This window comes from Panthera uncia (genome assembly GCF_023721935.1).
Source record: "Panthera uncia isolate 11264 chromosome B3 unlocalized genomic scaffold, Puncia_PCG_1.0 HiC_scaffold_1, whole genome shotgun sequence".
Classification (NCBI taxonomy): domain Eukaryota; kingdom Metazoa; phylum Chordata; class Mammalia; order Carnivora; family Felidae; genus Panthera; species Panthera uncia.
Window position 1 is genome coordinate 19,799,948 of NW_026057582.1, and position 17,594 is coordinate 19,817,541.

Below are 17,594 nucleotides of genomic sequence, written 5' to 3' on the forward strand. Positions count from 1 at the left end.
TCAGATTCCACAAATATGCCAATGACTCCCAAATCAGATCGGCTGAGCTCTAGACATAACTGCTTGGATAGTTCAAAGATTTAATATCAAAAGTTAGTTATATTTATCCCCAGACTCTTCCCTTCTCCTTTATTTCTCTCATTATTGCCATCCACCTGGTTTCTCCATTTTTGACTTCTCTCATTCAGTCAGGCCCTTTGGCCAATTAATCACTAAGACCTGTTGATTCCTTCTAAATATCTCACAAATCTACCTCTACTTTCTTGTTCCAGACCACCACTGTCCTTTCTCTGCACTGCTGTCCCAGCAAGAGTCTCTGCCTCTCATTTATTTTCTACACAAAAATCAGAGGAGCCTTCCAGACATGTATGCTTACTTTATCAAGACGTCTTTTTGTTTGGAAGTTGTCAGAGATTCCTGATAGACTCATTATCGATTCAAAGCTGGTCAGTGTAGAGTGTAGTATACAAGGCCCTTCATGGTCTGACTCTTGCTTACCTCAGCAGCTTCGTTTATCTCCACTTGCAATCTTCTCTCTCACTTCAACACGCTCTACATTCCATTTCCACCTGAACATGTCATGATCTTGGTCACCTCTAAATGGGAACACCTGTTAAGCCCTATGTCAAGATTATCTTTTCTCTATCTCTGTCCTGGGTTAATAAATACCACTTAGTCTTCAGGATTCAGCTCTACCATTTCTTCCATGTTGAAGACTTCCCTGAGTGATTCCTCTACAAAGGTCCTCCATAACACATAACTCTGTCACAGGCAGCACTTACAACCCAGAAGCATTCTAATTTCCTGTTTACTTTTCTCTGTGCTCCTTTGAATTTAGGTGGTTTCCTATGACAACAAAACCAGTAAGTTGTAGACTCAAAATTCAAATCCAGTTCTGTCCTCTATTCATTGGGCCACACTGCTTAAATGTAATCCATGGTGTACAGAAATCTAGCATACTAACTTCCTTATAAGTTTTATTTATAAGGGACAGAGAAATTTCCATGCATGCTCATTTTTACTCCACCACATATTTGATATATCTTTCATCACTAGAATCACCAAAATGGTTTGGACAATTATGGTAATCTATTAACTTTCTCCATTTGAACCAATACATGTACACCTTGTTTTGTGCTAGTCTCAGCCTATAAATAACCAATGTTGTAGTTGGATCAGACCTTGTGGTTCTTACTATGATGGCAAAATGTCCTCAGCAAAAAGACATCAGGAAACTTTGATGGGCCGCCTGGGTGGCTCAGTCGGTTAAATATCTGACTTCATCTCAGGTCATGATCTCATGGTTCATGAGTTCAAGTGCTGCATCAGGGTCCACGCTGACATTGAAGAGCCTACTTGGGAGTCTACTTGGGATTCTCTTTCTTTCCCTCTCTCTCTATCCCTCCCTCATTCATGCCCGTGCTCTCTCTCTGTCTCAAAAATAAACTTCAAAATTTTTTTTTCTAAAAATCAGGAAACTTTGAGGAAAAAAAAAAGGTTTATTATTCTGAAGTCCTGGAAAGCACATGGCATACCTAAGGTCCTGGGTAGAGAAAGAGAGAGAAAGCTTGAGCCTGCAATTGTTTTTATTTGGGTGGAAGGTGGTGGCCTAGGGTTTTGGGAATCCACTTCCTTTGGTGAATTTAAAACATAAGAGCAGGAATTTAAAACATGGGAAGAGGAAAACCAAAATCCCCAGGAGTCAGTTATCAAAATCAGCCAAGATCTTTAAAACAAAGGGGCCTAGGGTAGGAGTTGGGTGGGGATTGGGGGATTGCCTAGTTCTTTATCTAGTCCTGTGACTGGCAATGTGTTTGTTTGAGATAACCATCTTTGAAGTGGATGCCTCTTTGAAATGGATGCCTTGGCAATCAAAGTTTAAGTTAGGCTCTTGTATTAAAATAAAAGAAAAACCATCTGCAGGGGCTTACATTAAAACCTTTAGGCTTAAAGAGACTTTAGAGCAACTAGTTCTCAAACTTGGCTGCATATTGAAATTGCCTGGGGAGTTTTAAAAAATATTGATACCTGGATTCTACCCCTAGAAAGTTTATTTGTTATGTGTTTATTGCCTAGGTATCCTCTAAAAGATGAAGCAAGTATAGAGAGATTAAGGATTAGCCAGAGATTAAATGATACAGATCATATGAGCAGTTAGTCATATGTGATTGATTCCTGATTTGAAGACTGGGTGTCCATGCAATTAAAATTAGGTAGGATTTAAGGACTCTGTCCCCACTTCAATGACGCTATACCGAAGGAAAGGGAAAAGCCAACTCTTTCCTAAGAGATCACAGCCCTCCTCTGCTGCTCAATAAAATAGCAGTACCCTCCACTGGCTTCATGCTTATGATAAATATTTTCACATCTGTTTCATCAAGCATGTTCTTTATTAAGTATTTTGTTAGGTACTTTTAGATCTATTATATAGTTTTTCTACAATTTTGAGATAGTTTACATATTGATCCAACTTTTAAAAAATTATAATAAGTAGCAAGCAGTGAGTTAGAATTGTAAACTAATAAATATTATTTTAAAAGTATAAGTATTTTAAATGAAATATTGGTCTAGACATGCACATAATTCACAGGATTAAGAGGAGGGGCTTTGGAATCAGCCAGTGCTGAGTTAAAATCTTGATCTCTGTACACAAGAGCTGTATGATGTTGGGCAAGTCAGTTCACTTTTCTGAATCCCAGTTTCCACAGAGAGTGTAGTCATCATGTTATCTATGGTGATAAATGATGAGGCAGCATGAGGCAAGCTGACAGGCTGCAACCCACCCCCCCCCCCACCCCTAGGTGGGATATGTATGATGTTCCCCAGGCACTCCTGGCTGCCCAAGAACAATTAAAGGGGAAAAAACAAATGGTTAACTGATAGAGATCACAGTCCTGCAGAACATGGGTCTCCGTCAATTTACCAATATCTTAGTCAATTACAAGAAAAAGGCAATCTTATCAATAGACTAATCTCCAGAAACGCATAGACTCAGTGTCTTGGAGCCCCAATATCACCCCTCCATAGTAATATGGGGAACAAAGGCAAGAAGGAAATGGCAGGTAAAATTAAGTTTCCTTATAATCTGCACCCCATTGATAGATACTTGAGGCAGGCAGAGTAAAATATTTCTCCAGGAACTTCCTACTGCCTTAATGTTAATTCTTTGCCAGAGGTACTTAGCTTGACAATAGCTAGGTCTCTAGTATCCTGTGAATCTTCTTTAACATATGAAAATCTTTTTGGATACTTCCCCTTGGCTTTACCTCCTCCAGCTCCCAGATATATAACCAATATCTCCACAGGGTCTGGGCAGCTCTTTCTGCCCACTGGTCCTATCTCCGTGTTTTAATAAAATCACCTTGTTTGTGTCAGCTCTAGACTACTCCACCATCACCCCAAAACTTCATCAATAAATATATCAGCTCCTACAAATGTATTATACATATGTGAGCAACATTTGGTGACACAAAAGAAGGAATGGTGACTGATATGGCTGGCGGTACTTAGAAAACATTCGATGAAGGAAAGCACAAGGTGAGTTGAGTTTAACAGAGGATTGGTATTCTGCAGGGTTGTATTGCCATATTTTTCTAAGTGAAGACATTGACACAAGAGAAGTTAAATCCCATATATAAAGTCAACATATCCATGGTTTTAGAGGTGAGCTGTAATTAGACTCAGTCCTCTCTGCACAATGTTCTTGTTTATTTAGGCTTAACACTCAGAATGTGGCACAGATCTCCTTTCATCAAAACTCCCCTTAACGTTAAAATTACTAGCTAGATAATACTCTTTCCCAATTTGGGTTAACAATCTTTCACAAACCAAGAACATCTAATGGTGCCAACTCTTCTGGCTAAAACTTCCAGTAAGAAGGATCCTAGGAATTGGAGTGACTCCAGGAAACAGAGATAGGACTGAAATGCCAATTAATAAAGTATATACTAAATATACACTAAAATATACACTAAATATACAATAAAACATGCACCCTGAAGAGTCCTTTATGAAAGAAGGCAGCAAGTACAGGTTGCCTTAGGCATGTTTTTGAATTCTAAGGAACACGTCTTTCTTTCTTCTCCTCAGAATCTGGGAGTCAAAAGATCATCTTACTCTGTGATGGAGAACTTTGCTGGGTTTGCAAGCTTTCTGGTAGTACAACCTTGGACTACCATTGCTAGGGAGGCCATTGCTAAGACAGACTGTAGGTTGACCCAGGCAATCTGAGACTTCTCAAACCTGCCCCCCCACCAGTCGTTGGAATGTGCATTCCGCTTACCTTCCCTGTTCCCAGAAGCTGCCCCAAGGACATGACCTTGAGACAGTGATGCCGTGTTAAGACCATCTAGATGGTATACATGTTTGAACCTAGTTAAGGCCTCTATATAAACTTTTAAGATTTGGCGAGCAGGTGTGGAGATCTACTTGTCTGTCAGCGACCCAAAGACAAGCTTTGTGTGTAAGTTCCCTTACTTATTAAACCTGCCATCTACTAATCTGGAGTGGCCTGCCTCTTTCTTCAGTCTTTCTCTACCGTCTTTATTAAGTAGTTTGTTAGGTACTTAATAATGAAATTTTCAGATTTTATTATTAATTATTATTATTAATTTATTCAGATTATTTAAAAATAATAAAATAAATAAACATTTCTGATTATATCTGGTAAGCTTTGGAGGAGCTGGTGAACCAATAGACCATTCTAAAGCTTCCTGCCGTAATTTCTCTATCTGCAAAATGGATGGATACCAGCGATTTTGTAGGGTGAACATGAGGACTGAAAAAGATAAAGCATGCAAAATAGTTTGTAAACGATAAAGTTCTGTATTAGCATCAACAATGCTGCTCTTATACCCAAAGTACAAAGGCTGATTGTTCCAGGGCAGACTGAAGACGGTAAATGTTTTCTCAGGCAGTTTCTGCTCCAGGGAAACCCAGTGATATGACATTCTGTTCTATTTTTCACCCTACCCTGGTATCGGAAGTAGTTAATGGTAAATCCTTGGTCACATGAGGTGATGGATGATTACCTAATTAAGAAGTCATTCCCTCCATTCTTTCTAATCTATTTGAAAAAAACATTATCTGCTTGGTTTTATGGTCAAATTCATTGTTTCGGGGTAAATGGGAAACTAGTAAGAGAAACAAAACAGATGGAAAACAGTGAGGGGGCCAACCAAAAGTATTTTGGAAATCTTTAGAAAGATCTAGGAAGTAGAAGAGATTTCTAATGGGATCCTGGGCTCCAATTTTCTGTTCTCAATTAGTTAATGCATTTCACTCTTTCATCAATTACAGCCCATAAAAAGCCTGCTATTATTTCCCACCAGGTCTGCTTTTCCTCTCATGGAATAGGATCCCAGAGGGGAGAATAAAACAAAACAAAATAAAAAGTGCTTCTCAGAAACAGGATGGATATGCTCTGAGAAATACCACTGGCAGCAAACAGTCCCCATCATAGGGGAAAAAAGAATTTCCTACATCCTTAGAACTTTAGACCAACTTGTAAATCAGCTGATAGCAGAGGGCCTCAAGGGGAGGCCAAACAGCTTTATCATTTCATTAACCTTCATTTTTCTCTTTTAGCAGGGTCTATCTCACTATACAACCCCTCTTACGCTTTGATTTGATTTTTGAAATGTAAATTAAAATTCCAAGTTAAGAATCTAAACACATTAATTTGTGTGGAAAAAAAGGCATCAAAAAATACAATCCTGAGACATAGGCTTTCTTACCTTAATAGCCAAGTCTTAAGTCAAATACCAGTAAACATCTAAATATGGACTATGTGAATGCTTTTCCTTTAAGGCACCCCTAGGGATCTGGGTGTTTTGGAAAATACAAATGCATATATATTCACAATCTTCATAATTTTTCCTACTTTCAACAAAGAAAAAACAACAACAACAAACTCAGAAGTGCCCTGTGCCTAAATGGAACTAATAAAATCTAAAAATACAAAGAGATCTTATACCTATTTTTTTTAATAGATAAAGAAACCAAAGTCAAATTAAGTGATCTGTCTTGGCTTAAATGACCAGTTAGGGCCATCCATTTGGATTGTATCAAAGGTCTTTGGCATTTCATTATATTTATATGTCAAAATGACTAGAATATGTTAGTATACTTTTTCCCCTAATATCCTTAAACCTGACAAAGTTCATTTAGAACAAAAGAAAAGAAAGCTGGTCTTATTATTGACACAATTCACTATTTTTTCAATTGAAATTCAGCTTCCAAAAATATAGTAACGGGAACAAATGAGGCAAATGATGAACTCCAAGGTATAATTATATACAGATTCATTTGAAGTCTTCTGCTTTTCCAACTCCACTGATTCTGATTCTAGACTAAATGTATTTGTGATCAGACCATATAAGCTCCTTGGTAACAGTACTTTCTAAGCCCACATGACAGATACTCTTCTGTATTCCCAGCCCAACTGGAGTCTAACCACTGGTTTGGGAATATAGGTTTATTCTCTTGATAGCTATTTCCTCAGTCATTGACTTTCAGCCCACAAATGTCTCATTTCAAATGGTGATTGGTTTTATTACATGAAATGTATGGGGTGACAAGGAGAGGACTGACTGGGCTTTTTTTTTTCTTTTTTTTCAGTCAGGCAATGACTCAAGATGAAGGCTTCCTTCACAGTCTGCTACTTACAACATTGCCAAGATGAAATAGTTTACTAGAGGAAAAGATAAAGGAAAAGGAGAACAACAAGGAGAGGATGAGGAAGAGGAAGGGGAAGGGGAAGGGGAAGGGGAAGGGGAAGGGGAAGAAGGAAGAGGAGAAGGAGGGGGAGTAAGAGGAGGGGGAGAGTATGGGGGAGAAGGTGGAGGGACCAGGGGAAGGAATATTCCTAGTATTAGAAAAGAATGTGTTAATGGGGCACCTGGGTGGCTCAGTCAGTTGAGCTTCAGATTTCTTCGGCTCAGGTCACGATCTTAACAGTTCATGAGTTCCAGCCCTGCATCAGGCTCTGTGCTGACAGCTTAGAGCCTGGGGCCTGCTTCAGATTCTGTGCCTCCCTTTCTGTCTGCTCTGCCCTTGCTCCTGCTCTGTTTCTATCTCTCTCTCTCTCAAAAGTTAATAAACATTAAAAAAAAAAAAAAAGGAAACAAAGAATGGGTTAAAAACAAAAAGCCATGTTTTTTTTGTATAATGCCTTCTAAATAAAATTACCTTTCATTCCATTTACCCTATCTCATTTTCATCTCCAGTGGAACACTTCAGACAGAAGTCACGCATTTGATTTCTTTTGCCTTAGTCATAGTAAACATAGATTAATAAAACAATCTAGTGCAACACTTTATATTGCTGAGGTTAGTTATTACCTTTTAGTCCAGGCATAGAACCAAGTTCTGTATACAGTATGTACATAGAATTTTCTAGAATTATTTTTTTAAAGAATGCATCATCTGAGTTTTTTCAGTCCCACAATGCCTTGTGTGTTATTTCTTCTCCCTGTCTTTTCTGCCCCCTTGCCCTTAGTTAGGCCTTGCTATGTTTTAACTCCCAGTCTCACTGCATTGTGCCTTTTTCATGAGCCACACAGGGTCTCAAGTCCTAATCTTTTCACTTTCCACCTGGCCTATCTTCTTCCAGCCCATGAATTTCACAGTCCTGGTTCTTCACCTTTTGCTGCTTCCCATTTCCCTCCTAAACCATATTACCACTATCTTTCCTCACTCACTCCATTTGTACCAATTGGCCTTTGTACTGACAAGGCTGTGCATGTACTGGGGTACATGAATCACATGGGCACATGACACAACTCCAACTTTATATATACCCTCAAGTTATCTGTCCAAATTTGGCCCATATTTGTCAAACATTTAGAGGAAATAAGGAAGAGAGACATATCTTTATTTTTATTTTTTAAATGTTTATTTATTTATTGTGAGAGAGAGAGCAGGGGAGGGGCAGAGAGACTGGGAGAGAATCCCAAGCAGGCTTCATGCTATTAGTGCAGAGCCCGATGTGGAGTTCGAACTCACAAACCATGAGATCATGACTTGAGCTGAAATCAAGAGTCAGATGCCGAACTGGATAAGCCACCAATGTGACCCGAGAGACTTACCTTTGAAAAAAAATTACTATATACCACTGAAAATGTGAAATTCCCTTATTCCTTCAAATCATATGTTTTTCCTACTTGTCCTCTCTTCTAATTCCTCTCTTCTATAACATAATAATTTTTCAAATTTACTCCTCTAGTCTGTATCACTGTTAATGTCACTAAACAGAACTTGGTTTCCTATCTCTCCTGGTTCTGCTGTAATTTTGCTAAGTGACTTTTTTTAGACAAGCCATTAAATATATATGTTATCATGTGTCTCTTTCACATGCAAGAGTTGATGCATATGAAAACTCTCTACAAACGTAAATTTATATTCTTACAAGTGACAATTCTGAATCATCTCCTACACCGCCCTTTCTGAAGCAATCTTGTACTCTTCAGTACTTTTTGGAAGACAGGCATAGGGAGGCTAATAAAGTTCTATCTAAATAGGGAACATCGGGTCCAAACGGATTCTTCTATTTCAGAAGTTGGAGTGGGAAACAGTGAAAATTGGGCAGTTTGTGGCAAGACAGGAAGCAAAATAATTATGAGGTAAACATGCACCAGAGTCCACCATTTGCCATTGGTGAGCTAAAAACTTAGGAAAGCAAAGTTAGAATTACATAGATGCTCTAAAGAAGTGCATGAAAAAATCAACTGAAAATGAGAAGGCTTAGAAAACAAAGAAAATGCATCATAGTAGGTCATTTAAATTCATGGTATTGTGGTGGATAGTTTCTATTTGCCTTTCCAAATATACGGTTCAAATTCTGCTGACCTACTTTGTTCCCAGGGACACAGCTGTATCTATAGCTGGTCCCAGGCTACTTTGCCTTTGGCTTCTGATTGGGCATCATCATAGCAAGCGTGGGTAGGAAACTGGACGAAGATGAAGAGAGATATTGGGGATTGTATATCCTCAGCTTCCCCTCTGCAAAACTGCAGTGTGGCAGTTGGTATAAAGGGCCATGTCATCAGATGGAAAGCACACTTCTAGAGCCATGGGTCTTGCCAGACTTCAGTAATCACCGCACTCCCTTTGTTCCTTTAGGCCTAAGGGGTGGCCATGGCTTCCTTCTCTTGCAACCCCAGGCTGTATCACTTAACCTCTTTACATTTGTGTTAATGGCCCCTTCAAAAAATCTCTCTTAACTAACAGTTTTAACTAAGTCATTTCTTTCCTTCCTGAAGCCTTACTGAACCGGTCTTAACAGAGTATACGTGTAGCCACTCATTGCTAAGACATCGTGGATCAAGAATGATTCTTTAGTTTTAGGCCTTGTGAGGTTCACTCTGTTGCAGTGCTCATCAATCCAGTACAGTGTGGCTTTGCCTGTGCCTTCCAGTGACGATGGCAATGTCAAGGTCTGTAATGATCTCTCTGTTGCCAAATTCAGTGGGCAGTTCTTTGTCTTCATTTGACTTCACTTCTCAGCAGGCATACTCACCACCACTCCTTTTTCATTGTCCTTCTCTCCCACAGATTGTTCTGAATTGTTACGGTTACCAAAGTGACACATGTCAAATAACTTTACAAGTTTCACATAAAATAGTAGTAGACCCCTGCATTACCTTTCCCCATTCCAATTCCCATTTTTCTAGAAACAATGGCTTCTAACTTTCAAACTACCTTCCCCTGTTCCATACCTGGTATATCTCCTAATTTCTAAATAATACGTTTAAAATATTTTTGCTTTACTTTTCCAGTTTTAAAATAACCGATCAACTTCCTGTTGAAGAAGCTACTACCGTAATTTCTTACATTACCCCACACACACCTGCACATAAGAATTATTTTTTTTCCCCTTTCTGCTTGATAAAGTTATGGCATAGTTTTTAGCTGAATCCCAATGCCCTCTCTATATGATTATGGCTGGGTAAATATTCACAAATGAAACATGGAGTATATGTTTTCTTTTTTAAAAATATTTTGTCACACTTTTTATTCGCTTTAGTTTTTTCTGGACTCATTCTTAATGTATTGCAATAAATAAAATTCCTCTTATTAATTTTAAGTATTTTTTTCTTGGTGCTATCTTTTCTAGAGATCCTCATTCTCTTTGGTTATGGTTGCTCAAAAAAGATATCTTTTGCCCTTTCCCACATGTGAAAACCCCAATTTTCTAGATACCACTTCTACTTTAGATACTTTCTAGATCTGACCTCCACTTTCTTCTTTCACTCCTGTCTCTTAGTGAAGCATATCATCCAGTAAATTTCTGGAAAAGAGTGCATATGAGGAAAATTTTTGAGATCTTGTACATTGGATGGCATCTTTATATATAGAATCCTGGTTGAAAAGTATTTACCCCCAGCTTTGCTCCACTGTTTTCCAACTTCAAGTGGTGCTACTGATCAGTTTGATACTTTTCCGATTCATGTCCTTTGTATACAAGTCTTTTCCTCTTCCTGAAATTACATAAGATCATCAGGTTGTCCCAGAAGTTTCATGATGGCATATGGTTTGGGATGGGTCTTTTTATCTATTACACTGCAAATTGGCATATAGGGTGACCAGCTCTTCCCAGTGTGCCCGGGATTAGTCCTGTTTTAAAATTAAAAGTCACATACCCTAAGGACTCCCCAGTTTTAGGCAAATGAGGACACTGGGTCACTTTACTGATGAGTCCTCTCAATTTGCAACATCATAAACTTCAGTTGTAGGAAGTTTTCTTGAATAATTTAATGATTATCTCCTTTTTCTTTTAATTCTTTTAATTTTTTTCAGATGCAACATTTTTTAGATGCTGAGTCTCTGGACTGAGAAGATGGTTAATTATATCTTTTCTAGTTACCATATTTTCCCTTTTTTTCCCATAAATTTTCCACTCCCACTTGCACTTTTGTATTTAATATTTTTATGTGTGCTATCTTATTTTTATTTTACAAGAAACTTTTTGCTTCCTGAATGTTTGCATTTCTCTTTTTTTTAAGTTTGTTTATTGATGGAGGGAGAGAGGGAGAGAGGAAGAGAGAGAGACAGAGAGAGAGAGAAAGAAAGAGAGAGAGGGAGAGAGAGAGAGAGAGAGAGAAAATGTGCTCATGAGTGGCAGAGGGGCAGAGAGAGAAGAAGAGAGAATCCCAAACAGGCTCCATGCTTAGAGTGGAGCCTGATGCAGAGCTCGATCTCACAACTGCGAGATCATCACCTGAGCCAAAATCAAGAGTTTGGATGCTCAACCTACTGAGCCACCCAGGCACCCCTGAATGTTTGCATTTTCTACAGCAACCCATTTCCATTTAATAAATGTGTTAGTTTCTCTTCTATCTGTATAGATTTTCTACTGCTTTTGACATAGTTTCTGATTATTCTATTTAATATCTGAGATTTTCCTCAAATATTTGGAAATCATTTGATGTCTGTCATATCTAAAAGTGATACACTAAAATTCTCTTAGGAAGATACGTGTACTGGATCAGTGAAGATTACTTGGCTGGACTCTTCTTGGGGACCTACAACTGTAAATTATTTGAAGATTCTTTCTCTTGAAGATATTGGTTCCCCAGAAGAACTTTTCAACCCCTTCCTGGACAGTGTAAGCCTGGATGCCATGTTCTTAGAGCTGAGTAGAAGAAACTCAGGTCTGTCACTATTTTGTATGTAGACTTTCACATTATCCTCCTTTGTGAATATGGTTTCCTCCTCACAGTTGTGAGATCGAGCTCTGCCCTGAGTTGATAACTTTTCAGGTTCACCAAATTCTTTAGAGATCTTTAAATCCCTAATGTTCTGTAACAGTGAAGGACGTGCAATTACTAGTCTGAGGTTAATGACAGAAGGGATTTAGGAGTCCAAATCTTTTTTATATAAATTTTCAAACAATGCTTCTATCTATAACAGCCTTTATATTTCCATTTTCAGAAGTATCTGTACCTTGGATTTTTGAACGTTTGTGGCATTTTGTGTTGTAAATCATCTTTCAATCTAGCTACACTAATAGCTTTATATACATGTCTCCTTGATCCAATTCACCCCCCATCATGTCCCTAGAAAATCAAATCAGATAATGTCTCACTTAAGAACCCTTCATTGGCTTTCCAGAACACTTAGAAGAAAATCAAAATAATTGCATGAAATAAAAAATCCTACATGATCTGGCCTTTGCTTATTGCAAAATCTCATTTTGTACAATGTCCTCTTTTACTCACTTAGCCTAATTACATCATTATTAGGCTAAGTTCTTTCCTGACACAAGGTCTTCGCATATTGTGTTTTCTCTCTGGAATACTCTTCCAGCAACAAATACACACATACACACACTCCACACACATGCACTTTGCACATGGCTAGATTCTTCTCATCTTTCATGGCTCAACTTCAGTGTCAGCTCTTCAGCTAAATCTTTTCTGACCACTTGCTCTGAGTATTTCATCTATCCCTAATTCCTACTTTTGGCCCTTTACTTCCTCTTTAGCATTTACCTCAACTTATAATTATTTTCTTTATTTTTTTCAGGAATGCAGTAAACGGGTATTTGCATGACTGATTTAAACATGCAATGTAATTTTGCATCATTATGCAAACCACATTAATCTTCCTGACCAATATGTACACCAGAATATTTTCAGGAAATTGTGTTGGCTCATATTACTCAGATGCCATTATTTTCACACAATATATTGCAGTACATTTACAGGTTACTGGGAGGCATTTTTACAAATACAAACTAAACCACACTTGTCAAAATAAAAGAACACAGTGTGATGAGAGTTGACAGTTTAGATTAGATATTCCCTTCACTTGAACAGTTAGAATATTAACCTCAGGGGGGTAAAACTGGCACAGGGAGATAGCTGGTGGATACAAAACAATGAGAAGCAGGTTAAAATAAAAAAAGAGCATTTAAAGAATTCAAGTAATCTAGAATACATTTCTCATATACAAAATGAGCAAGGTAATGAATTGATCCAAAATAAAAGGCAACATCAGTGAACTAGAATAAAACGACATCAGTGTTTTTCTTGCAAAAGAAAGCTTGCACATGACATTTTAGTGATTATAAGACATAGTGTTAGATTCTTTGATATCAATGTCCCTGGGGTGCTGCATAGGACTATCCAGGAGGGACACTCAAGTGTAATGAGGGGAAAGCAGGAGTTGCCAGAAGGGCAAGAGCAAGATAAGACAGTGTTATGTAGTCTAGCTTTGGAAATAACCTTAGAAATATCAAGTCTAATATCAATTTTTTCTCAAATGAGACATATGAAATCTAGATAGATGGAATGAATTACTCAATTTCTATTTTTAATCTCTTTTTAAAAAAATTTTTTAATTACTCCATTTTTTAGTGCTTGACAGAAACAGAACTTGGAAGAGGACTTGATATCCCTAGGTGCCTCGTTTTAAATTCTTCCTATTGGGGTACCTAGGTAGCTCAGTTGGTTGAGTGTCCAACTCTTGAGTTTGGGTCAGGTCATAGTCTCAGGGTTATAGGACTGAGTCCCACGTTGAGTTCCATGCTGGGCATGGAGCCTGCTTAAGATTTTCTCCTTCTCTCCTTCTGCCCCTCCCCTGCTCACACACTCTCTCTCTAAAATTAAAACAAACAAACAAACCAAAAACACACACAAAAAAACCCCAAAACCCTCTTTACCATGAATTAACTCTTCCACTGTTTCTGTTGCAGGCTATACTGTATCCCCCTAAAGGATATGTTCAAATGCATGGTACCTGTGAATGTGACTTCATTTGAAAATAAGGTCTTTGCAAAAGTAGTTAAAATGAGGTCATCCAGATTAGGGAAGGTCCTCAATCCAATGACTGACATCTTTATAAGTGAAAGGAGAGGGACATTTGCACAGAGGCCCAGAGAAGACACAGAGGAAAGGAGGCCATATGAAGAGGGAAACTGAAGTTGGAGTAATGTGTGTACAAACCAAGGACCAAGGGCTGTTGACAACCACCAAAAGCAAGAAATTGGCAAGGAAGGATTTTTTTTCCTAGAGCCTTTACAGGGATCCTGTCCCTGCCAACACCTTCATGTCAGACTTCTAGTTTCCAGAACTGCATAATAATAAATTTCTGTTTTAAGCCACCAGTCTGTAGTAATTTGTTACAGCCACCCTAATAAATGGACACACTATCCATCAATAATAGGCAAATCTTAACCGATCATATTCAGTGAGAGACTATCCCTGTTTCACCCTCTGCCTCCTGCCAACAAGACAGAATCAAATACCCCACTGATGCATGCACTCTCAGTAAATCACCCAACTGTGAATTTTCTATTTATTTTTTCTGAGTTTCCAACCAGCTCATATACTATGAGAGCAAGGATAATGGTTTTTTGTTTTTACCATTTGTGATGATTAATTTTGTGTCAACCTGACTGGGCTAAAAGATGTCCAGATAGCTGTTATAGTATTATTTTTGGGTGTGTCTGGGAAGGTGCTTCTGGAAGAGATTAGCATTTGAATTGGTACTAAGTAAAGACTATTGCCCTCAACATTGTGAGTGGGCCTCATCCAATCCACTGTGGGCCCACATAGAACAAAATGGTAGAGCAAAAAGGGGAATTTGCTGTCTGCTTGAGCTGAGACACCCATCTTTTTGCCTTGAGACATGGATGCTCTTGGTTCTTGGGCTTTTGGTCTTGAACCAGAACTTGTGTCATTAATCCCCTAGTTCTTGGGCCTTTAGACTCATATTGGGACTTACTTCATTGCCTCTTCTGGTTTTCATGTCTTTGTATTTGGACTAGAACTATACCACTGGATTCCTGGGCTTCTAGCTTGCAGACAGCAGATCATGGGGCTTCTCAGCTTCTATAATTGCATAAGCCAATCCTTGATATCTCTTTCTATATACCTCTATATATCCCATTAGCTCTGTTTTTCTGGAGAGCACTGACTAATATACCATTGTTTTCCTAGAGTCTAACAGAGTGTCATGCTCATGATAGGCAATCAATAGATGTTTATTAAAACAAAAGAAAAAATGAAAGTGGGAAACATATATGAACAGGCACTTCAACAAGGAAGATGTATAGATGACCAATAAACCCAGGAACAAGTGTTCAATAGCATCAGGAAAATGCAAATTAAAACCATCACAAGAAAAATAAAATAATAAGATACCAGTATTTAACCATGGGAAGGTTAAAATTTAAAAAGACTGACAACAGCAAATGTTAGCAAGAATCTAGAGCATTCAGAATGCTCTCTTCTTGGTGAGAATGTGAAATGTTAAAACCACTTCGTAAAAAGGTCTGGCAGTTTCTTGTAAAACTAAATATATGTCAACTCTGTGATCTAACAATTTCACTCTTAGGTACTTATCCCCCTAGGCCCCAGCTGCTAAAGAGGAAATATATGTCTACAAGATACTTGTACAGGAATTGTTCATAGAAACCTTATTAATATGTCAAAACCTTGAAATAGAGTAGGTGTCTACCAACAAGACAATGATAAACTGCAATATATTCATTTAATAAAATTCATTATTCAGCAATGAAATGAATTACTGATCCACACAATATAGATATATTTCAAACATATGTTGAATAAAAGAAATCTTAAGCAACAGAGACCCTCTGTATGATACCATCCATACAAAGTTAGAATAGGTTAAACAGTATTAACATAAAACAATAGCTCCCTCTGAGTATATAGGTGTGGGAATTGCTGGATAGGGATAGAAGGGAACTTTCTGGATTTCAAGAGGGAATTGGTTTACACAGGTGTAGGCTCCTGTCAAAACTCAATGATATACTTACGACTTCTGTGTTTCATTGTGTATAAATTTTACACCAGGAAAAAGGAACTATAAACTATAAATATTGATGATGTCTTTGGATGAATAGATTACTGATGTCTGAAATTTAATTTGAAATGCACCAAAAATAAACAGATTAACTGGTGAATGGATAGGAAGGTACATGGATGAATAGATGTATGATAATACAAATAGAATGAATATAAATTGTTGAATGTGGAGAGCATGTATATGGGTGTACATGGTCAATTCTTCCAATTTTTCTGCAGATTTAAACATTTTTATAATAAAATGTTAGAGAGGACTCCACAAAATATAAAGCAGTTAAGAATGAGTGAATCAAACTTCAACTTAGAAAGCAATTTGGATTGGCAAAATAAAACATAAGATTAAAAAGTATAAGTATCCTAAGTATAGTGAACAAGAGTTTGATGTAGGGAATAAAACTTCATTTTTGAAAAGCCTCAGGCTTGACTAGAACCCAGGACAAATACCACTTAGCCCAAAGCTGCAGTGTTAGGGTTTGGGAAGAAACAACCACACTGCCTGACTTAAAAATCTTCGTTGTTAGAGCTTGGGCTATCTATTCATCTCTTTCAGCTAACACTCAAAACCAGCAGACAATAATAAATGGCTTTGCTTTAGCTGAATTCTAAGTGAAAACAATTCTGGCTGTGAGAAAAATACATCTCTGCCCTATTAGGCTTGTCTTCAGTCCCTGCCTGGGAGAATTTGGTGGCGGTACAGGGAGGGCAGTGCCATGGTTTGAAGGTTCCTGTCTGAAATGAAAGACCCCTCTGCCTTTGAATTGGAAGCTTGCTGCTGCTACCTGTAGAGAAACAAGGAGAGGAAGACAAATGATTACTTTCTAAGAAGAACCTCTCTGAAATCCTGATCATCTGGGGAGCCTTCCTGCTCTGTGAAACCCTGCTCACTTTGGGATATGCTGGTTGTGCAGAGACTAAGATTACAGGACTCCAGAGGAGCCATTATCAGGTCTAAGACTTTAGCTATTGAAGTTGGGAACAACAACCTGTTAAGTCACCAAATCCCATTCCCTCTCCTACAAAGGAAAAAGGAGAAAAACACCCTTATCTGGTTGCTGCATTCAGCTGCTCCTGGTGGTCAGAGAAGAATATAATCTTAAGTACAATTCTTTAAACACACAATGACAAATAGCTCACGAACAAGTGCAGAAGTATTTGCAAAACAAACAACTTCTGAGAGTAATAACCAATTTTCAAGTTGATTTTTAAAATAATTCCAACTATGCCTAAACAAGCAATCAGCTATCAGGGAAGGCTAATAAGCCTTTGGATTTAGACTCCAAAAGCCTAAATTTAAGTCCTGACTCTGATGTTTCCTAGTTTTGTTATCTTGGGCAGGTAATTTCTACTGATATCAGGTTTTTAGGGTTTTTGTTGTTGTTATTTGTTTGTTTTTTAAATGTTTTAATGTTTATTTATTTTTTGAGAGAGAGAGAGACAGAGTGTGAGCAGGGGAGGGGCAGAGAGAGAGAGAGGGAGACACAGAATCCAAACCAGGCTCCAGGCTCGGAGCTGTCAGCACAGAGCCTGATGCGGGGCTTGAACTCACAAGCTGTGAGATCATGACCTGAGCCGAAGTCAGCCACTTAACTGACAGAGCCACCCAGGCGCCCCTGTTGTTTGTTTTTTAAGCATCATTTTGAAAATGTAGTTTATGGGGTGCCTGGGTGGCTCAGTCGGTTAAACATCTGACCCTTGATTTCGGGTCAGGTCATGATCTCACGGTTCATGTGTTTGAGCCCAACATCGGGCTCTGTGCTGACAG